The 23,358-nt window shown below is 44.2% G+C and overlaps 1 protein-coding gene and 1 pseudogene across 3 annotated transcripts in view; one reads left to right on the forward strand and one right to left on the reverse strand.

The window, feature by feature from the left end:
• Nucleotides 1-8,728, reverse strand: part of il6st (interleukin 6 cytokine family signal transduce) — a 97,898-nt gene extending 89,170 nt beyond the window's left edge. For 2 of the 3 annotated variants that reach the window (XM_070868946.1, XM_070868964.1), the window contains exon 1: nt 8,563-8,728. The gene's annotated coding sequence lies outside the window, so the exon portion shown is untranslated. Of the gene's footprint in view, nt 1-8,333; nt 8,422-8,562 lie in introns of those variants that run through there. The other variant, XM_070868956.1, reaches the window with a different exon arrangement.
• The window catches only part of LOC139240463 (putative nuclease HARBI1 pseudogene), a 397,365-nt pseudogene continuing 382,460 nt past the window's right edge, over nt 8,454-23,358 (forward strand).

Here is a 23,358-nt window from a genome sequence, read left to right on the forward strand (position 1 = left end):
GAGTGAGAGATTGGGGGGGGCTGGGGGGAGTGAGAGATTGGGGGGGGGGGGGGAGTGAGAGATTGGGGGGGGCGGGGGGGAGTGAGAGATTGGGGGGGGCGGGGGGAGTGAGAGATTGGGGGGGCGGGGGGAGTGAGAGATTGGGGGGGGCGGGGGGAGTGAGAGATTGGGGGGGGCGGGGGGAGTGAGAGATTGGGGGGGGCGGGGGGAGTGAGAGATTGGGGGGGGCGGGGGGAGTGAGAGATTGGGGGGGGCGGGGGGAGTGAGAGATTGGGGGGGGCGGGGGGAGTGAGAGATTGGGGGGGGCGGGGGGGGAGTGAGAGATTGGGGGGGCGGGGGGAGTGAGAGATTGGGGGGGGCGGGGGGAGTGAGAGATTGGGGGGGCGGGGGGGGAGTGAGAGATTGGGGGGGCGGGGGGAGTGAGAGATTGGGGGGGGCGGGGGGAGTGAGAGATTGGGGGGGCGGGGGGAGTGAGAGATTGGGGGGGGCGGGGGGAGTGAGAGATTGGGGGGGGCGGGGGGAGTGAGAGATTGGGGGGGGGGCGGGGGGAGTGAGAGATTGGGGGGGGCGGGGGGAGTGAGAGATTGGGGGGGGCGGGGGGAGTGAGAGATTGGGGGGGGCGGGGGGAGTGAGAGATTGGGGGGGGCGGGGGGAGTGAGAGATTGGGGGGGGCGGGGGGAGTGAGAGATTGGGGGGGGCGGGGGGAGTGAGAGATTGGGGGGGGCGGGGGAGTGAGAGATTGGGGGGGGCGGGGGGAGTGAGAGATTGGGGGGGGCGGGGGGAGTGAGAGATTGGGGGGGGCGGGGGGAGTGAGAGATTGGGGGGGGCGGGGGGAGTGAGAGATTGGGGGGGGCGGGGGAGTGAGAGATTGGGGGGGGCGGGGGGAGTGAGAGATTGGGGGGGGCGGGGGGAGTGAGAGATTGGGGGGGGCGGGGGGAGTGAGAGATTGGGGGGGCGGGGGGAGTGAGAGATTGGGGGGGCGGGGGGAGTGAGAGATTGGGGGGGCGGGGGGAGTGAGAGATTGGGGGGGCGGGGGGAGTGAGAGATTGGGGGGGGCGGGGGGAGTGAGAGATTGGGGGCGCGGGGGGAGTGAGAGATTGGGGGCGCGGGGGGAGTGAGAGATTGGGGGGGGCGGGGGGAGTGAGAGATTGGGGGGGGCGGGGGGAGTGAGAGATTGGGGGGGGGGTGAGAGATGGGGGGGCGGGGGGGTGGGAGTGAGAGAAAGAAAGAGTGAGAGACGGGGATTGGGGGAGAAAGAGAGATAAAAGAGTGAGGGGTGAGAGGAGGAGGATGACGACGACCACTCAGGAGCAAGAGTGGCAGCCGGATCACCTTCTTCCACCCCCTTTACACCCACACCCTATTTCTCGGAAAGTTTAGTGCATTTCATCTTTGGAGTGGATGAAATTGGAAGTCACGACACCGTCACTATTCACTTCATACCCAATAAACCTGTTAACAATCTGTGACCGGGCTGTGGCGGGGCCCAGGATTTGAGCCAGAATGGGCTAAGTGGCCTACTCCTGTTCAGTATGTTCTTTCCTATTTTAAGTTGATGAATTAAATTGTATTACTTTAAAGCATATCCTAGTATATTGGTACCATTGTGCTACATTCGTCTAGTAACATTATTTTTTTTAAAAACTTGTACCAAATAGTTAGAGGGCTGAGTAAAGAGGATAAAATACAGTGCTGCTGAATCAGGCTTGAAAATCAGTCAGACTCAAGTTTGTCTCAGATAATATAGAAGTTGGAGTGTGAATAAATAAATTAAATGTACTACTTCAAGCTTCCATCATTAACCACAAAATCAAAACACTGCATGCATAAATGCATCATTCAATCATACAAAAACAAGCCTCACACAATGCAACTGCATGTCAGTGTGGATCACATTTAAGTGTGCAATTATTGCATATGAACCTACCATATAGAAATACTATATTCTTTCAATTAATGTAGATGGTGTTCACTTTTAACATTAAAAACATACAAAAGCCGCTTAGCTAACAAAGCCAAAGGAAATGGGACGGCAGCAGTACTTGAATTCTGTGAAAGTATACAACGGATTTGAAAATTGATAAAATGTGAAACAGCTGTCAATTTTCCCAAAAGTTTCCACTAACAGCTGTATATATATGCACTTTTCATTAGCCTTCATAGCTAACCTATCTGTTAAGTAAACCATAATTGCATATAACTTAACACGGACAAGGAAAGATTTAAATCTATAAATTTATTGAAAATGTTGCATATGGCACGTACTTCTTATGCACAAACATTACTTCCTGTAACATTTTTTATGTCAACATTTATAATGGAATCTTCCAAACAATTATTAGAAAATGTCAACATTTTATAAAAAGGAAAACCAGAGTTAAATATTTCAGTCACTGTTTGTTGATGAACTAATCACTTCACTGAATTTTTTCTTGAAAATAATTGTCTTCCAAATTTTTCTCATTGTTTACTGTCCAAAAATAAGGTTTTAACAACAAAAATAAAATACATATTTCACAGTAACGTGATTACATGTATCCACCAAATTGTCTTGTATCTTTTAATAACTTTCGTTAGAGCTTTTAACCTTAAAGCCTCAGCTTGTCTCAAAAGCCTGGGCTTCAAGTGAATGTTTTTAACCTTCAGTTGTACAGACAGACCTTTCAGCCACATCCATGCAATTTTGCAGAATTTTCCAGTATTAGCATTAGCACAAGTTAATGTACAAGGTTGTGTCCTTATATCTTTGCTTTTTTTTAAAAAGACTGGAGACTTGATTTTAAAACCTTTGTTTCTATTATGAACTGCTCACAGACTATGATTAGCACAGGTCTGGTTTGTTTAATGACAGTAAAAGAAAAAGATTATCTATCGAGAAGGGAGTTTTTTTTAATTCAAAAAAAGTCATTTTACATAATATCTGCTGTCTCATTAGCCACTACAGTATTACGAACGTGGAAACCTCTGAGCGAGCTTATAAAAATGTTGCATTTTTTTTTTAAATTGCAAGTTGCTGCACATATTACTGAACAAGCAGGCTGAAAGCAACCATAATTTTTATGTTCATCCTTGTTTATTCTTTCAATTAATGTCGATGGTATTCACTTTTATTAATTTATTAAAATAACTGCACTATTTAACATATTAAGCTTGGAACATATATATATTAAAAACTTCCAAAAGCTGCATTTTTCTTTGGCTCCACTTAGCGAAAGATTTTTTTTTATAAAAGGATATTGATCAGAAACAAGAACATAAAAAATACCAAAAATGTTTAAATAAAAAAAGACTTTAAAAATTGAAGCTTAAAAAAACATTTGAAATGACTCTTTTCACATCGTTACTTAAACAACAAATGCCAAAGCCACAAGTTTTAACAACTGCAAAGATTGTATTGCTAGTCCCAAGATAATACTTTCATAGTACAGCATAAACAGTGTATCTAGAAATTAGTACTTGAATTTATCTTTTCGTCAGGCAATTAATGAAATTTACCCCCATGAATTTTAGTGCTGCTACTTTCTTTAATGGGGAGTTTTATTTTCCTCAAAGCAAAGAAGATAATTGTGATGGAAATTGATCAAATGAAATGTAATATGTTCTTTGTACCAAAACAAGAAACATGGTTAAAAAGAAATCACATTTCTTTATGAACACTATAGACCTAAAATAAAATTGCCATGGAAAATCCAATAACTGCAGAATAATTCAAAATATTCTAATAGTTCTGAAAAGGATTGCCACCAAAATGTTTACCCACCTTACTCTTTAAAAGTACTGAGCCATCTAGATGCTGTTCCACAATTAATTTTAATGCAAAAGTATAGATTTTTTGTAAACCACAGCAGTGATTATTTTGACTTTTATCTTCAACTTGTGCCAAAAATAAGCCACACCAGCATGATAAAATTACAAACATCTTGTTATCAACACAATTCATCAATTTCATACCTATAAGTCTGCTCATCTCTAAGCCACTTCAAGTGATATCACTGATGGAGAGGTGCACTGGGAACATATCCTTCGATTTCAATAGGTGCAGTAACTTCACACCAGCCCAATAGTCAATCTGGAAAAACCTGACTGTAGAAATTTACATTCCACATTTGTCAGCACCATAGTTACCAAGGTTGGACACTCCAGGTTAGAATCATGGAATGGTTACAGCACAGAAGGAGGCCATTTGGCCCGTCGAGCCCGTTCCGGCACTCTGCAAGAGCTCTTCAGCTAGTCCCATGCGCCCACCTTTTCCCTGCAAATTTGTTTCCTTCAGTTACTTATCCAATTCCCTTTTGAAAGCTACGATTAAATCTGCCTCCACCACCCTCCAAGGCCTTCACATCCTTCCTAAAGTGCCAGGACAAAGTCATGGCCCCATTACAAAGTCACGGCTCCAGAGTGCTTTGGGGCTTCCCTCCTATTAGTGATAGCACTGCAACAGATCATAACCACTCGCGGCGTAATAAAGATTTCCCTCATGTCGCCTTTGGATCTTCTGCCAATTACCTTAAATCTGTGTCATCTGGTTCTCAATCCTTACACCAACGGGAACAGTTTCTCTCTATCTACTCCGTGTAGACCCCGCACAATTTTGAACACCTCTATCAAATCTCTTCTCAATCTTCTTGCTCCAACCCCAGCTTCAGCTGCCTAGGCTCCAAGCTCTTAACTCCCTCCCTAAACCTCTCCGCCTCTATCCTCCTTTAAAACGCTCCTTAAAACCTACCTCTCATCTGCCGTAATTTCTTATGTGACTTGGTGTCAAATTTATTTGTTTTGTCTTAAAACACTCATGTGAAGCGCCTTGGGACGTTTCATGATGTTTAAAGTGCTACATAAATACAAGTTATTGTTCTCCCGTCTATCCACATAACTGAAGTGCATCATCCCTAAAACCACTCTTGTAAATCTTTTCTGCACCCTCTCTAAGGCCTTCACATCCTTCCTAAAGTGCCAGGACAAAGTCATGGCTCCAGAGTGCTTTGGGGCTTCCCTCCTATTAGTGATAGCACTGCAACAGCAACCTATAAATGAGCAACAACTGGTATTTATATATCACCTTTACTAAAGAATATACAGGCCAGAGCTGGAAGAATATACATGGAAGATTGCAGAGGTAGGGTAAAGCAAGGCTGTGGGATAAAGGGATGAAGAGATCTATAGAAGAGAATTTTGCAGTTAAGGATAGGGAGACAGGGAGTAATGAATGTGTTTCCATGAAATTTCTTAGTCCAGTATTTAGTGTGATTAATCCATTTATTTTAAATGAGTTATGGCTTTTGTTAAAATAACAAACGATTTTCATACATTGCATTTGTTACTATCACACAACACAGTTTCAACCCAAATGAGTTTAAGTGATGCCAAAGGAATTTGAAGCTAAATTATTACTATCCTGAAGGCAGTCTCAGAACGATTCATAGTGACAATAAATTATTTTATTTATGGATGCTTGATTGATGTGTGGGGACTTGGTGAGAGATCAAAAAAAACTGCATGGCAGATTCATGAAGATAAACGAATTGCCATAAGCAGCATCTTTCTAGAAAACCAATTGGATTTTTAAAGCAGTCCAACAGCTTCTTGATACCATATGCTTATTTTAAAACTGAATTCAAGTTCTCAAATTGCCCTGACGGGATTTGCATTCACTCTAGATTAGCAGCCCAGGTCTCTGGAATACTAGTCCAGTAACACAACCACTACACTACCATACCTGATGCATGAATTGGAATTTATAGAGGGTGGAACTCAGGAGACCAAACAGAGCATCATTGAAAAAAATAGAATTCTTAGCGAGTAAAACAGTAATGAGAGTTTTTTTTTTTAAATGGCAGTGGGATCAAGTAAGGTACTATTCTGGAGGCAGTAGAGTCTTGGAGATGGACTGAATGTGGGGAGTGAAGTTCATCTTGGTCGTATAAAAGCAGGTATCCAGGCAAGCAGTGGCTAAGGCATGGAGTTTCTATCAGGGGCTAAACAGGATGGCTTATGTCTTACCAATATTGAACTACAAAAAGTTACTGCTCATCCATGACCAAATGTTGGATAGGCAGCCAGACAGCATGCCGATGGTTGTGGAAACAAGCATCATGGTGAATAGGTAAAGCTGAAGGTACTATGTTGGAGGTAGAAAATTCATGGAGGTAGAAAACCAACAAGTCAATATTTTACATCTATTGAAAATAATGTACAATAGGGGAGTGGAGAAAAATTTGAACGAGAAGTACTCTCTCTGGACTTTGTTTCCCCTCTAACATGGAACAGATAGCATAATAACACAATGGGAATTGAATGCACTGTATATACTTGAAAAGGAAAAATTTCTGGGTCTATGTGGCGAGAGCGGTGAAATGACCAGAATTGGAGAGCTCTTTCAAAGAGCCGGCACAGACACAATGTGCCGAATGGCCTCCTTCTGTTCTGTAAGATTCTATGATACTATTCTATTATGACAAACCATAATTTGTCAGTTTATCAGGCCAGTCAATTCATGGGCTACAAATCATATATCAAAGGGCATCCCCGTATCCTCCACATTCAGGACTACAATTAAAATATGTAAAAAAAAACTTTTAAAAGGTAAAATTAGTATCAAGTATTGCAAGCTCAACACAAGAAATTTAGATTTGATTTTAATATGGTCCCTCTGCCCGAACCAGAAACAAATTACAATCCTAGATCCAAAATGACAGCACATGAAACAAGATCTGATATGGGTGTACGGAGATATAATAATATCGGGCGTACACATATTACGGAGAACTGGTGAACAAAGGTGCTATAAAGATACCCTAAAGATTCACTTTAAGCAGTGCAACGTGGGCATTAAATCTTGGGAAATCCTGGTCACTGACAGTCCACAATGCCATGCTAGAGAGAGAGAGAGAAGTGAAAGGCTGAAGTTAAAATGCTGTGCCTGCGTGGAGGAAAGACGCAAGGATCGGCACCATCAGAGGGAACAGGAGAACCACATCCAGGGTCATAGTTATGTGGGGCTTTTGACAATGTCAGTAATGTCATCAACACATCCATCTGCCATGAACTTAAGGCTATATGAACCAAAGGCGATGTAAGAAAAAAAAAAACTTAACACAGCGAGTGGTTGGTTTATGGAATGCACTGCCTGAAAGACTTGGATTTATATAGCACCTTTCACGACCATCGGATGTCTCAAAGCACTTTACAGCCAATGAAGTACTTTTGGAGTGTAGACTGTAGGAAACACATCAGCCAATTTGCGCAAAAGCATGCTCCCACAAACAGCAATGTGATAATGACCAGATAATGTTTTTTTGGTTATGATATAGATATTGAATTTACAGCATAGAAACAGGCCATTCGGCCCAACTGGTCCATGCCAGCACTTATGCTCCACACAAGTTTCCTCCCACCCGTCTCTATTCAACCCCATCAGCATATCCTTTTAATCCTTTCTCCCTTGTGTGTTTATTGAGCTGCTTCTTAAATGTCTCTATACTATTCATCTCAACCACTCCCTGTGGTAGTGAATTCAACATTCTCACAACTCTCTGGGTGAAAACATTTCTCCTGAATTCCATATTGAATTTATTAGTGACTAGCTTATATTTATGGCCCCTAGTTTTGATCTCCCAACAAGAGGAAACTATTTTGCCACACCTACCTTATCAAACCCCCTCATAATGTTAAAGACTTTTGTTGATTGAGGGATAAGGAGACAGATTCAATTTTATCTTTCAAAAAAGGGAGTTGGATAAGTATCTGAAGAAAAAAAAATTGTAGGGCTACAGGAGAAGGGAAGGGGAATGGGACCAGCTGAGAGTCTGCAAGAGCTCGACAGGTCTTCTTCTGTGCTGTAATTTTTTTACGATTGTCCTACATTACAACGGTGACTTCAGTTCAAAAAGTACTTAATTGGCTGTAAAGCACTTTGGGACGTGTTGAGGTCGTGAAAGGCGCTATATAAATGCAAGTTCTTTCTTTCTCGGCTCCCTTCATTATTGGCACCATCATCCTTGAGTAATGAGGGGCACATTACTACTAATGGCCTAGAGAAAACAAAATTCATTATTGCAACTCTTACGTTCATACCCTGCATCAGAACATTTCTTTCTCACAGCTCATCAGAATTATGTTTTGGGGGGCGGGGGGGAAAAGAGTGGTATTGTGAGATTCCTGGTTATGAAATAAGCCAAGTAAACACTGTGAACCAAGTATAGAGAGGAAGAAAAGTAGCCGCATGCACTCAACGATCAGTCCCACTGGAGACAACAGAGCCTCTTCCCCGCATTAAGAAAGTAAAATCAAAAAATAAGCTGCTGAGGGCTGGTTTGCAGCCAAATAACACGTACCCGTCCGTCCGGCCGCCCGGTATCTCCTTTAACTGAGCGGCCACAGTTAAAGGAAAGCTCCAGAACCGGGAGCGCCACAGACACTGACGTCACTGCACGAATTGCGCACGCGTCGTTCGCGCCAGCGTCACCTCCATCGGAAACAACGCCCAGAGGCGGACGCCGTATGTAAAATGCATTAATATATTATCTAGATTTTATAGAGCCACGTCAGTTACATTGTACTTACCGTGTTCTTCTTTGTACGGTATTCAAGTCCTTTCCACTGCAACGGAGTTAAGTTGGCCGAAGTTCAGTTACTAACTGATGGGCAATTCGGCAGACTTAGAAATTTACAGGCCGCGCTTTAGGCCCCGGGCATCCGTCTGTCAGCATTTCACTGCTGGCTGTCTGAGCCCGCCTACACGCACTGACGTATTTACACCACGCCCACACAAGCTGTAGTTTTTTTTTACAAAATGTCTCTTGTTTCTGGGGCAACCGATAGCAGGGAAATTCATATTGGGTGTTAAAATCAGTAATATTTAACGAGGAGATAGAGAAGGTACAAATTAAGTACATTCCAGTTAAAAAAAAAATATGGAAAGGGAGGGTTCATAGGAGGCCATGTCTGCCAGCTCTTTGAAATGAAATTTTCTCCCCGTCAAGTATTTATCCAATTCCCTTTTGAAAGTTATTATTGAATCTGCTTCCATTACCCTTTCATGCAATGCCTTCTAGATCATAATAACCCACTGCATAAAAATAATTCTCATCTCATCTCTGGCTCTTTTACCAATGACCTTAAATCTGTGTCCTTTAGTTACCAACCCTTCAGTCAGTGGAAACAGTTTTCCCTTATTTACTCTATTGAAAATCCTTCATGATTTTGAAGACTTCCTTTAAATCCCCTTAACCTTCTCTGCTCTAGGGAGAACAACCCCAGTTCCTATAGTCGCTCCACGTTCCAGGCCAGGGATTAAGAGGAAAATTAGGTAAAATTTGAAACAAAAAACATTTAGCACCTACAGGGCAGATAATAAAAATCAAACCTAGGATAAATATAAAGGATAGATTAGTCAGAAGTATGAGACAAAATTAGTAAAAACATAAAGGGCAATAAATGTCACATTTCTTGCAAGAGAATACTTAGGGTAGGGGTAGCATTGCTAAGGGACAAAGATTGAATTGGAGAATGAGGGAATGGCAGAGACAATAAATAACACCATTATCCCTCTGCATTCTCCTGCAGCCTTTAATACGCTTGACCATATCATCCTCCATGCAATTCCTCCTTTGTTTAGCTTGGTGAGACTGTTCTTGCTTGGTTCTACTCTTACCTATCCAACTTGTTCCAGAGCATCTCCTGCAATACCTTCACTTCCCACTCCTGCACCAAGACCTCAGATTCTCTGAAGAATCCATCCTTTTCTGCATCTATATGCTAGTACATGCACATCGATCACACCTGGCTGTACTTCTTCAACTTTCTCTTGATCCCTCCACTGCCTCTGTGCTCTCAGACTGCTTCTCGGATATACAGTCTTGGATGAGTCTTAATTTTCTCCAGCTAAACATTGGGAAGAATGAAGTCATAATCTTTCATTCTCGCCACAAGCTCTATACGGCACCTTCAACTCCATCCCCTCCTCGACCATTGCCTCAGGCTTAACGAGACTGTTCACAACTTCAGTGTCCTGCTTGATCCTTAGCTTAGCTTCTGACCTCATAGCCTCTCCAACATAAAGACCGGCTACTTCCAGCTCTGTAACTACCGCCCCGATCGCTGATCACTTCCAGACTTGATTAATCCTGACCAGCCTCCTAACCTCCACCCTCTGTAAGTGTCAACTCATCCAAAACTCTATTGTGCACAAGTCATGTTCTCACTGATCTACATTGGCTCCCAAGTCTCCCAAATCCACAAATTTATAAATTCAAGTTCTTTCCTTAGATCTCTTTAAAAAGGCCAAAGCAAAATGTCAGCTAAAGTAGTAGAAGTGGATAGTAATACTGTGAGAGAAGTAGGGGGCCCACATGGTTCAAAGAGAAACTGTGGACCCAGGCCAGGGAGGGCCGGCATGGGCAGTGGCCTCAGTCTTGGACCGAATGGTGCTGGGAAGGGGGGGTGACAGGGCTGTAAATGGAAAGAAGGTGATTGCGGATTAAGTTGGTAGAGAATGGGCGAAGAAAGCCAAGGCTGGGCCAGGCTTAAGCTTGATTTCAACTCTGCTTCGGGCTTATGGGAGGTGTGCTGTTATGGGAAAAGACTACGCCCTTCATATCAGACAAACAAAAACTCAATTTTATGCGGATTTCTCAGAAGATTGGTTTGGAGACTCCAACACATATGTGTTAAACCAGTGTTGTCCAATATAAATTGTTGACTGGGCACAAGTCTAGCCACGAATACACCATTTTAACTACATGCACTAATTTTAGTAGAAAATTCCTTGCATACTCTCACACAATACAGGTAAATGTACTCCACAGATGTATATTTATTTAACGAACGTTATCAAAAAGTATTGGCATACTGATTTTCATCCAATCATTTTACCAACAAACATACAAAAAAGTTAAAGTACGTATGCATACGCTGTGCAAATATGAGTATTGAGACCTTATGTCCAAGAACAGTGTCTATTTTTTAAATTTACTAATCAGAAATGTAATTAACCACATCTGGATTCCCAATTTGCTACTGTGGCTAGTGGCTAATGTATTAGACAATACTTGTGTTCGACAGTCAATGAACCAAAATAAAAAGGTGGAGAAGAAAATGTTACTGCAATTACTTTAGAAAGGGCCAGTGAAAAGTTACTGAAGCCACCCTCCTGTATGGCTCAGAGACATGGATCATATACAGTAGACAACTCAAATCGCTGGAGAAATAACACCAACGATGTCTCTGCAAGATCCTGCAAAACCCCTGGGAGGACAGGCACACCAATGTTAGCGTCCTCGATCAGGCCAACATCCCCAGCATCGAAGCACTGACCACACTCGACCAGCTCTGCTGGGCGGGCCACATTGTTCGCATGCCTGACACAAGACTCGCAAAGCAAGCGCTCTACTCAGAACTCCTACACAGCAAGTGAGCCTCAGGTGGGCAGAGGAAACGTTTCAAGGACATCCTCAAAACCTCCTTGATAAAATACAATATTCCCACCGACACCTGGGAGTCCCTGGCCAAAGACTGCCCTAAGTGGAGGAAGTGCATCCGGGAGGGCGCTGAGCACCTCAAGTCTCGTCGGCGAGAGCATGCAGAAAACAATGCAGGCAGCGGAAGGAGCATGCGGCAAACCAGACTCCCCACCCACCCTTTCCTTCAACTACTGTCTGTCCCACCTGTGACAGAGATTGTAATTCCTGTATTGGACTGTTTAGTCACCTAAGAACTCACTTTTAGAGTGGAAGCAAGTCTTCCTCGATTTCGCGGGACTGCCTATGATGATGATGATGATTGTAAAATTATACATCATCATAGGGGTTATGTTATTGGACTAGTAATCCAGCAGCCTGGACTAATTATTTGGAGAAATAAATTCAAATCCCACCAGGGCAGCTGGGAAATTTAAATTTAGTTAATTAAATACATTTGGAATAAAAATGGTGACCATGAAACCGCTGGATTGCCGTAAAAAAACATCTTGTTCATTAATGCCCTTTAAGGAAGGAAATCTGCCGTCCTTACTTGGTCTGGCCTATGTGTGACTCCAGACCCACAGCAATGCGGTTGACTCTTAACTGCAAGCCACTCAGTTGTACCAAATCACTACAAAGACGTATGCTAAGAATAAAACTTAGCATATGTCTTTGTAGTGGTTTGGTACAACTGACATCAACCTAGGCACATCCAGCCCAGTCGACCCAGTGCTCTTCGATAACATGTGGGGGACTTGTGTTGAAATTGAGAGAGTGGTCCCACAGCATGTCAAGCAATAGCCTGACATAGGCATACTCACAGAATCATACCTTTCACCCAGACTCCTCCATCATTATCCCTGGGTATGTCCTGTCTCACCGGTAGCACAGATCCACCAGATGTGGGAGTCCTCAACATTGATTCTGGATCCCATGAAGTCTCATGGCATCAGATCAAACATGGGCAAGGAAACCTCTTGCTGATTACCATCTTCCGCCCTCTCTCAACTGATGAATCAGTACTCCTCCATGTTGAACACCACTTGGAAGAAGCACCGAGGGTAGCAAGGGCACAGAATGTACTCTGGATGTGAACTTCAATGTTCAGCACCAAGAGTGGCTCAGTAGCACCACAACTGACCAAGCTGGCTGAGTCCTGAAGGACATAACTGCCAGACTGGGCCTGCAGCAGATGGTGAAAGAACCAACACGATGGAAAAAACATGTCACAGATGCATCTATCCGTGACAGCATTGGTGGGAGTGACCACCGCACAGTCCTTGTGGAGACGAAATCCCGCTTTCACCCTGAGGACATTCTCCATCGTGTTGTGTAGCACTACCACCATGCTAAATGAGATAGATTGAGAACAGATCTAGCAGCTCAAGACTGGTCATCCATGAGGCGTTGTGGGCCATCAGTAGCAGAAGAATTGTATTCCACCACAATCTGTAACCTCATGGCCTGGCATATACCTCACTCTTCCATTACCATCAAGCCAGGGGACCAACCCTGGTTCAATGAGGTGTGTAGAGAAGCATGCCAGGAGGAGCACCAAGCTTACCTAAAAATGAAGTGCCAATCTGGTTAAGCCAAAACACAGGACTACATACATGCTGAACAGCGGAAATAACATGCTATGGACAGGGCTAAGCAATCCCACAACTGATGGATCAGATCAAAGCTCTGCAGTCCTGTCACATCCTATCGTGAATGGTGGTGGACCATTAAACAACTAACTGTAGGAGGAGGTTCCCTGAACACCCCTATCCTCAATGATGGCAGAGCCCTGCATGTGAATGCAAAGACAAGGCTGAAGCGTTCGTAACCATCTTCAGGCATGATCCCTCTCGGCCTCCTTCTGAGGGTCCCACCATCACGGAAGCCAGTCTTCAGCCAATTCATTTCACTCCACATGATATCAAGAAATGACTGAGCACACTGGATACAGCAAAGGCTGTGGGCCCCGACAATATCCCGGCTGTTGGGCTGAAGAATTGTGCTCTACAATTAGCTGGTATGTACCCAACAATGTGGAAAATTGCCCAGGTATGTCCTGTCCACAAAAAACAGGACAAATCCAATCAGGCCAATTACCGCCCCATCAGTCTACACTGAAGGTGTCATCGACAGTGCTATCAAGCAGCACTTACTCACCAGATTTGAGGGCCTGATCTTCGAACATTCTTTTCCTCAGGCGGCCGAAGGCTGCACTGGCGCACTGGAGGCGGTGTTGAATCTCGTCGTCAATGTCTGCCCCTGTTGATAAGAGGCTCCCGAGGTATGGGAAATAGTCCACATTGTCCAGGGCCGTGCCGTGGATCTTGATGACTGGGGGGCAATGCTGTGCTGCGGGAACAGGCTGGTGGAGGACCTTTGTCTTATGGATGTTTAGTGTAAGGCCTATGCTTTCATACGCCTCAGTGAAGATGTTGACTATGACTTGGAGTTCAGCCTCTGAATGTGCGCAGACGCAGACGTCGTCCGCGTACTGTAGCTTGACGACAGAGGTTGGGACGGTCTTGGATCTGGCCTGGATTCGACGAAGGTTGAACAGGTTCCCACTGGTTTTGTAGTTTAGTTCCACTCCAGTGGGGGGTTTGTTGACTGTGAGGTGGAGCATGGCAGCAAGGAAGATCGTGAAGAGGGTTGGCGCGATGACGTAGCCCTGTTTGACCCTGATACGGACGTGGATTGGGTCTGTAATGGAGCAGTTGGTAAAGATCACAGCTTGCATGTTGTCATGGAGCAAGCGGAGGATGGTGACAAACTTTTGGGGGCAGCTGAAACGGAGGAGGAAGCTCCATAGACCCTTGTGGTTGACAGTGCCAAAGGCCTTTGTAAGGTCAAAGAAGACCATGTACAAACGTTGGTGCTGTTCCCTGCATTTTTCTTGCCGCTGTGGCACTGTAAAAATCATGTCCGTTGTACCCCGTAGGGGACGGAATCCGCACTATGACTCCGGGAGGAGCTCCTCAGCCACAGGAAGAAGACGGTTGAGGAGGATTCTAGCGATGACTTTCCCAGTGGCTGATAACAGGGAGATTCTTCTGTCGTTGCCGCAGTCGGACTTGTCCCCTTTTTTCAAGATGGTCACGATTAGCTCATGGTCTACAGGGCTGTAGTGATACCCACCCTCCTGTATAGCTCAGAAACATGGACCATATACAGTAGACACCTCAAATCGCTGGTGAAATACCACCAACGATGTCTCCGCAAGATCCTGCAGATCCCCTGGGAGGACAGATGCACCAACATTAGCGTCCTCGACCAGGCCAACATCCCCAGCATTGAAGCACTGACCACACACGATCAGCTCCGCTGGACAGGCCACATTGTTCGCATGCCTGACACAAGACTCCCAAAGCAAGCGCTCTACTTGGAACTCCTTCACGGCAAACGAGCCAAAGTTGGGCAGAGGAAACATTTCAAGGACATCCTCAAAGCCTCCTTGATAAAATGCAACATCCCCACCGACACCTGGGAGTCCCTGGCCGAAGATTGCCCTAAGTGGAGGAAGTGCATCCGGGAGGCCGCTAAGCACCTCGAGTCTCATCGGCGAGAGCATGCTGAAACCAAGCGCAGGAAGCCAAAAGCAAGCGCAGTCCCACCCACCTTTTCCCTCAACGACTGTCCCACCTGTGACAGAGACTGTAATTCTCGTATTGGACTGTTCAGTCACCTAAGAACTTGAGTGGAAACAAGTCTTCCTCGATTCCGAGGGACTGCCTATGATGATGATGTCACCAATAACCTGTTCAGAGTTGCTCAGTTTGTGATCCGCCGTGACCGCTCAGCTTCAGAGGTGAGGTGAGTGACTGCACTTGATATTAAGGCCGCATTTGACTGAGTGTGGCATCAAGGACCCGAGTAACAATGCAGTCAATGGGAATCGGGGGAAACTCTCCACTGGCTGGACTCATACCTAGCACAAAGGAAGATGGTTGTGATTGTTACAGGCCAATAGGGATGTTCGCTGATGATTGCACAGTATTCAGTTCCATTCGCAACTCCTCAGATAATGAAGCAGTCCGTGCCCGCATTCAGCAAGACCTGGATGGCATTCAGGCTTGGGCTGATAAGTAACATTCGTGTCACACAAGTGCCAGACAATGACTACAACAAGCAAGAGTCTAACAACTGCCCCTTGACATTCAATTACATTATTATGGCCAAATCCCCTGCCATCAACATCCTGGGGTTCACCATTGACCAGGAACTTAACTAGACCAGCCACATAAATACTGTGACTACAAGAGAAGTCAGAGACTGGGTATTCTTTGTAGAGTGTCTCATCTCCTGACTCCCCAAAGCCTTTCCACCATCTACAAGGCACAGGTCAGGAATGTGATGGAATACTCCTTTGCCTGGATGAGTGCAGCTCCAGTAACACTCAAGAAACTCAACACCATCCAGGACAAGGTCTTTTGACCTCCAAAACTCGCAATCTCTACCACCTAGAAGAACAAGGGCAACAGGCGCATGGGACCAGCACCACTTCCAAGTTTCCCTCCATGTTCCTAATTTGGAAATATATCACCGATACTTCAACGATGCTGGGTCAAAATCCTGGAACTCTCTCCCTAACAGCACTTCGCCACACAGACTGCAGTGATTTAAAAAGGCGGCTCACCACCACCTTCTCAAGGGCAATTAGGAATGGGCAATAAATGCTGGCATTGCCAGTGATGCCCTCATCCCATGAACAAATTAAAAAAAAAGGTGGGATTAAGGTTTGAAGAGCATTCTGATCGTTCCTGTTAAATGGAGATTAAGGAAATTGTTAAATATGGTTACTGTGGGTGATGAGTAAAGGGAGTGTTACTGTAATATTATAGACGTAGATTAAGGGGAGTGTTCATGTTTTTGTAAATGGATAAGAGAAGCATTGATTTATGTTTTATTTCATGCAGCTGAGAACTTGTTCTGCTGTACATTTTGGAATTTTTTTTACTGGATCTAGAAATAGTTACGGAAGAGGAGCCGCCTATGCAGCAGACGCGTTGCGCCGGAAGATAACAACGACTTCCTGGCAGAGACCCTTGAAATGTGGTCTTCCAGTAAAATGAGTCATCATCAAATGGTTCATAGCTGGGCGTGTGAATTACAGAAAAGTATTATGAGGTTTTCGTAATTGATTTTAAAAAAAGTGTAATTATACGCAAACATTCTTTATGACAGAGGAACGTGTTAAGACTTGAAAAACAGGTTGTTGAAGTTGGAACAAAACTCGCTTTATTTTGCAGGTTATCCGATACACTCTTTGTCGAACAAATCTAGCTAGCGGATCAAAAACTAATATGGACAATACTGAGATTACCGGAAAGTTAATTAAACCGGATTCAGCCTCATAGGAGAAGAATATTGATGGGATAAATTCCCGTTGCCATGCTGCTGTGCATTGTCAAGTTTTTACAGTAAAAATAGCCGTTTTAATTGAGATTTTTTTTAACGTAGCACTGTGGTTTAATTACATCACTGACGCAAACTCCTGTGGCATATTTAGAAAATAATAGCATGCATGAAAAAATTACAGATTGTAGTCCCCTTGGACATTTACATTTCAAACAACGAACACGAAAAGATCGTTACCTGACACCTGCAGCCTGGGGATGAGAAGGAAGGGAATTTGTTGATGCAGTAGGTTTGAAAACAATCCATTTGCCGATGTGATTGTTTAATCTCCTGACTACTGCAAGAATTATTTGTGAAATGAGGTTGACTAGTTTCAATTCAGTTTCTCGTGGGAACCAGTACAAATCACAAAACTGCTTATAATTTCGCAATGCTGTGTTCTAAGGTGAAATATTGGAGGAGTAGTGAGGTAACTTTATCAACAGAAATTTGTCAGAAAATAATTTTAAACAGTACTTAAAGTAAGATTTTGGTTGGCATTTTCATTTCAACACAAATAGAATTGCATAGATTCTATATCACAAAGACAAGGTATTCAGCCCAACTGTTGTATGCCGATGTTTATACCCCACATGAGCCTCCTCCCACTCTTAATTATCTCTTCGACCTTGCTCCCCAAGGCCTTTTCCTTCATGGCCTTGCCCCTTCCTATCTCTGTAACCTCCTCCAGCCCTATAACCCTCCAATTCTGGCCTCTTGCATAACCCCAATTTTAATCGCTCTACCGTTGGCGGCTGCCAATGTTCCCTTTAATTTTTGGGGGGTGCGTAGTCCCTTCAAAATACTGCGCATGCATGGCTATTCCTACTTAAAAGTCGATGAGTTAGTTGCCCGGGAGCACCAGAGTGTTGCACGGCTGCGCAGCTTAAAGGAAATCTCAGTGGCCATGTCTTCAGCTGCCTAGGCCTTAAGCTGTGGAATTCTCTCCCTAAACCTCTCTACCTCTCCTCCTTTAAGACACTCCTTAAAACCTACCTCTGTGACCATTACCTGTCCTAATATCTCCTTGTGTGGTTCGGTGTCAGCTTTTGTTTGATAACACTCCTGTGAACCACCGTGGGACATTTTACTATATTAAAGGTGCTATATAAATTGTTGTTGTATGCATCAAGTCTCTCCTTACATACATCAGTGCTATCTGCTTCAACCACTCCATGTAGCAACTAGTTCCACTTTCTCAACCTCTGCAAAGAAATTCTCCTAAATATTTTATTTGCTCTGTAAGATGATATATGCCCTCTTATTCTGGACTCATTCACAAATGGAAAGAGTAACTCCATATCTAACCTATAGAACCTCTTCATAATTTTAAAGACCCCTATCAAGTCTCCTCAGTCTTCTCTTTTCCAGAGAAAACAGCCCCAGCCTACTCAATTCTTTCCTGATAATTCTATCGTCTCAATTCTGCAAACGTCCTTACAAATCTTTTCTGTGCTTTCTCCAGTATTTAACTATCCTTTTTGTAGTATGGAAACCAGAACTGTACACAGTACTCTCAAGTGTGGTCTAACCAATGTTCTATATAAATTTAACATTACCTCCCTGCTTTTGTAGTCTGTTCCTCTAGAAATGAACCTCTGTACATTAACCTATGGCCTTATCAACTTGTATTGCTGCTTTTGGTGATAAGAACATAAGAAATAAGAGCAGGAGTAGGCCATTTTGCCCCTTTAGCGTGCTCCACCATTTAATGAAATCATGGCTGATCTACCTCAACTCTACTTGCCTGCACTATCCCCATATCTCTTGATTCCCTTAATATCCAAACATTTATCGATCTTTGTATGAATATGCTCAATGACTGAGCTTCCTCTGGGATAGAGAATTCCAAAGATTCACAGCCCTTTGAGTGAAGAAATTTCTCCTCATCGCAATCGTAAATGGCCGACCACTTCTTCTGAGACTGTGACCCCTGGTTCTAGACGCCCCAGCCGGGGGAAACATCCTCCCTGCATCTACCCTGTCAAGCCCTGTAAGAAATTTGTATGTTTCGATGAGATCATCTCCAATTCTTTTAAACTCTCGAGAATATAGGCGTAGTCTACTCAATCTCTCCTCATAGGACAATCCCACTATCCCAGGAATCAGTCTGGTGAATCTTCATTGCACTCCCTCTATGGCAATTATATCTTTCCTTCGGTAAGGAGACCAAAACTGTACACAATACTCCAGATGTGGCCTCACCAGGTCCCTATATAATTGCAGTAAGACATCTTTATTCTTATACTCAAATCCTCTTGTAATAAAGGCTACCATACCATTTGATCTCTTACTTGCTTGCTGTACCTGCACGTTAACTTTCAGTGATTCATGTACAGGAACACCCAGGTCCCTCTGAATACCAACATTTTCCAATCTCTCAGCATTTAAAAAATACTCTGCTTTTCTATTTTTCCAACTAAAGTGGGTAACTTCACATTTCTCCACATTATATTCCATTTGCCATGTTCTTGTCCACTCACTTAGCCTGTCTCTATCACCTTGAAGCCTCTTTGCATCCTCCGCAACTTACATTCCCACCTAGCTTTGTATCAGCAGCAAACTTGGATATATTACATTTGGTCCCTTCATCCAAATCATTGATACAGATTGTGAATAGTTGAGGCCCAAGCACCGATCCTTGCGGTACCCCACTAGTTACAGCATGCCAACCCAAAGATGACCTGTTTATTCCTACTCTCTGTTTTCTGTGTTAACCAATCCTCAATCCATGCTAGTGTATTATCCCTAATCCCATGAGCCCTAATTTTGTTTAGTAATCTCTTCTGTACTTTATCGAATGCCTTCGGAAAATCCAAATACTGTACCTCACATCCACTGGTTACTTCTTATCTATTCTGCTGGTTACCTCAAAAAACTCGTAACAGATTGTCAAACCTGATTTCCCTTTCATAAATCCGTGTTGACTCTGCCCAGTCTTATTACCATGTCCTTAATAATAGATTCTAGCATTTTCCCTATTACTGATGTCGGGCTAACTGGTCTGTAGTTCCTCGTTTCTCTCGCTCCCTCTTAAACAGTGAGGTTACATTTGCTACCTTCTAATCTGCATGAACCATTCTAGAATCTGTGGAATTTTGGAAGATGACAACCATCGCATCCACTATTTCTATAGACTCTTCTTTCAAAACCCTGGGATGTAGGCCATCAGATCATGTGGATTTATTGGCTTTCAGTCCCATTAATTTCTTCAGTACCATTTTTTTACAAATACTAATTCTTTTCAGTTCCTTATTCTCACCAAACCCTTGGTTCTTGGTTCTCTGTGATCTATTTACAACAACAACTTGTATTTCTATAATGCCTTTAACATAGTAACATTTCCCAATATGCTTCACAGCAGCGTTATCAAACAAAATTTGACACTGAGCCATATAACAACAACAACTTTTATTTATATAGTGCCTTTAATGTAGTGAAACGTCCCAAAGTGCTTCACAGGAGTATTAGGAGATAAAAATTTGACACCAAGTCGCATAAGTAGAAATTAGCGTAGGTGACCAAAAGCTTGGTCAAAGGGATATGTTTTAAGGAGCGTCTTGAAGGTCAAAAGAGAGGTAGAGAGGCGGAGAGGTTTCGGCAGGGAGTTCCAGAACTTGGGGCCTAGGCAACAGAAGGCACGGCCACCAATGGTTGAGCGATAATAATCAGGGATGCTCAGGAGGACGCAGTTAGAGGAGTGCAGACATCTCGGGGTGGTTGTGGAGCTGGAGGAGATTACAGAGATAGGGAGTGGCGAGGCCATGGAGGGATTTGAAAACAAGGATGAGAATTTTGAAATAGAGGCGTTGCTTGACCAGGAGCCAGTGTAGGTCAGCGAGCACAGGGGTGATAGGTGAGCGGGACTTGGTGCGAGTTAGGACACGGGCAGCCGAGTTTTGGATCACCTCTAGTAGGGTAGAATGTGGGAGGCCAGCCAGGAGTGATGCATTAATAGTCAAGTCTAGAGGTAACAGGCATGGATGAGGGTTTCAGCAGCAGTTGAGCTGAGGCAAAGGCGGAGACATGCGATGTTATGGAGGTGGAAATAGGCAGTCTTGGTTATGCTGCGGATATGTGGTCGAAAGCTCATTTCAGGGTCAAATATCACACCAAGATTGTGAACAATCTGGTTCAGCCTCAGACTGAAGTTGGGGAGAGGGATGGAGTCAGTGGCTAGGGAACAGAGTTTGTGGCAGGGACTGAAAACAATGGCTTCGGTCTTCCCAGTATTCAATTGGAGAAAATTTCTGCTCATCCTGAACTGGATGTCGGACAAGCAGTTGTTAAGTCCTAGTTCGGGTGGTCAGCTGCATTCGACAATAATCGATTCAGATACCTTCAATCTTTACATCTTTATTGAACCAGCTTCGGACCTGTTACCAAACTGCCAGCACAGAGTCTACAGATTCCGGGGCAGGCAGACAAAAGGTCTGCCTATCCTCACAGACGCATCCCTTTTATTCTTACAAACCGAAGGAGGTATGGCCTGCTTCATCAATCACAAGTGTGTTACTAGGGCTTCATGAATTGACAGCCTGTTTATCTTTAGAACACTTTATGCTTTTACGAGCGGAATAGCCCAGCTTAATCACACGAAGCAAATGTGTTCCTTATCAAGTCACGGCCATAAACCCTTGTTCATCAGTGACGACTTTGTCCACTACTTTCTCACGGGAAACCAATTCTGTCTTTTCTTATTTTCTTATTGATTCGTAGAACCATTTTATTAACCCTTTCATGATTCTTCCACCTACAGTCACATTCCCTCCTGTTATCATTCCATGATAAATTCTCATTCATAAATGTTTACTCTCAATTTTGTGCACGGCCCGGTACTCCCTGCCTCAACATGCTGGCCAGTCACGCGGTTTCAGGAGTCCCGGTTGCTTAGATCAAATTATGCCCCATGTTATTGCTAAGATCAATTTTGTCCCGACCAGTATGTGTGAAATTATACGAATCCAAGGATGGATGTTTACATTTATTCCCCAATCCCAGACCTTTCTCCACCAACTCTGACTTTGTAAGTCTACATCGATATCTTCTTCCAGTACTTTGATTTTAGTTTGCAGTTGGTGGTAGAGCTTTACGGATTGACCCACTCTGAGCCTCAACTCTCGTAATACTTCGGTTAGATGTGGGATGGGTGATATGCGCTTGCCCGATCGTGACAGGTCGTAGTGGCGTAAAGCAAAAGTTTGACTGTGGTATAGGGCACTGCAGGTCATTTGGGTCCCTTGTTTTACTTCTACACAGGTATCCACACTCTGGCAAGAGGTGATACCCGTGTTTGAGTCGTGAAGACAGGAATAATTGGACTGCTTTGTGAGACAAATCTGGTTAACGGGCACGTCCACTTTTGCGCACCCGAATCCTGTACCATTCCAACACTGTGGGTACCCATCCTTCCCAGACCCTGTGGTGTTTAGGCAGGTGGCCGGGGTGCCTCAGCCATCGGAATATGTGAAGGTAATGTTTTCGGCGGGCGGGGTATCATTGTATCCTCGTATGTAAAGACTGGGATCCATAACCGGGGTTGGGGTAAACAATTCAGTGACCGACATAACGGGGTAGCATACGACCGACTCTGGCGCAAATAAGATCTTATGAGTCCTCAGGAATATATTATGATCGTTCCCCGGTTGCCCTTGCACGTTCGTTTTCCTCCTTTGCCCTGTTACTGATTCTAGGGATTGGTCCTTTGAATCAACTAAGTCATCTTCAGGTTGATCAGGGCAAACAAAGTCCATCTCACATTCCCTGAACCGGCATGGCAAAGTCCATCGATCTTTGCCCTGTAGAGTCACCTGTCGACCAACCTGTGAGAGTATACCCGTACGGGATTTTATTTTAGTCATGGTCCATGATTCGAGATCGTCTGGTGTCCTGGTTCCACATTGTACGATATCTCCCGTACAAAGGCGGAGAATTTGCTCTTCTGAGCTGTTGGTTGGGCAGCTGAGTAGTCGTCCCCCTGTTTTTGTTACTGTTATCAGCAGGATCACGACTCCTAGCAGCAGGGTTCCGTGCATTCTTTCAATCCTGAAAGACAAAGGGGCTTGCAAACCGTCATGTTACTATCGTGGCTACCAAGGCCTCATGTTATGCCTAAATACCTAAAAGCAGGACAAGCAATCATATAATAATTAGATTAATTAAAATTATGGCTTAAAATTACGGCTAAAACGGTTACGGAACGACGGGAACGAACGTATTATGGCACTTCAATTATTAGTCCACGTCTATCTCCACTCCCCCCTTTTGATTACCGCCGGTAATCAATTTGCAATGATGCATGTGCACCCACGCGTCTCTACCTTCCACCTTTACAGCGGTGGGGGTGGTGAGTAAGACCTGAAATGGACCATCCCATCGGGGCTGGAGATGACGTCGCGTGCAATTTTTGATGAGGACGAAGGATCCGGGCTCGATAGGGGATGATCCGTGAGAAGAGGGACGGTCATCATAAGCGGCGCGAACCTGTGAATGAGAGGCTCGCAAT

This window comes from Pristiophorus japonicus, chromosome 2, assembly GCF_044704955.1.
Source record: "Pristiophorus japonicus isolate sPriJap1 chromosome 2, sPriJap1.hap1, whole genome shotgun sequence".
NCBI lineage: Eukaryota > Metazoa > Chordata > Chondrichthyes > Pristiophoridae > Pristiophorus > Pristiophorus japonicus.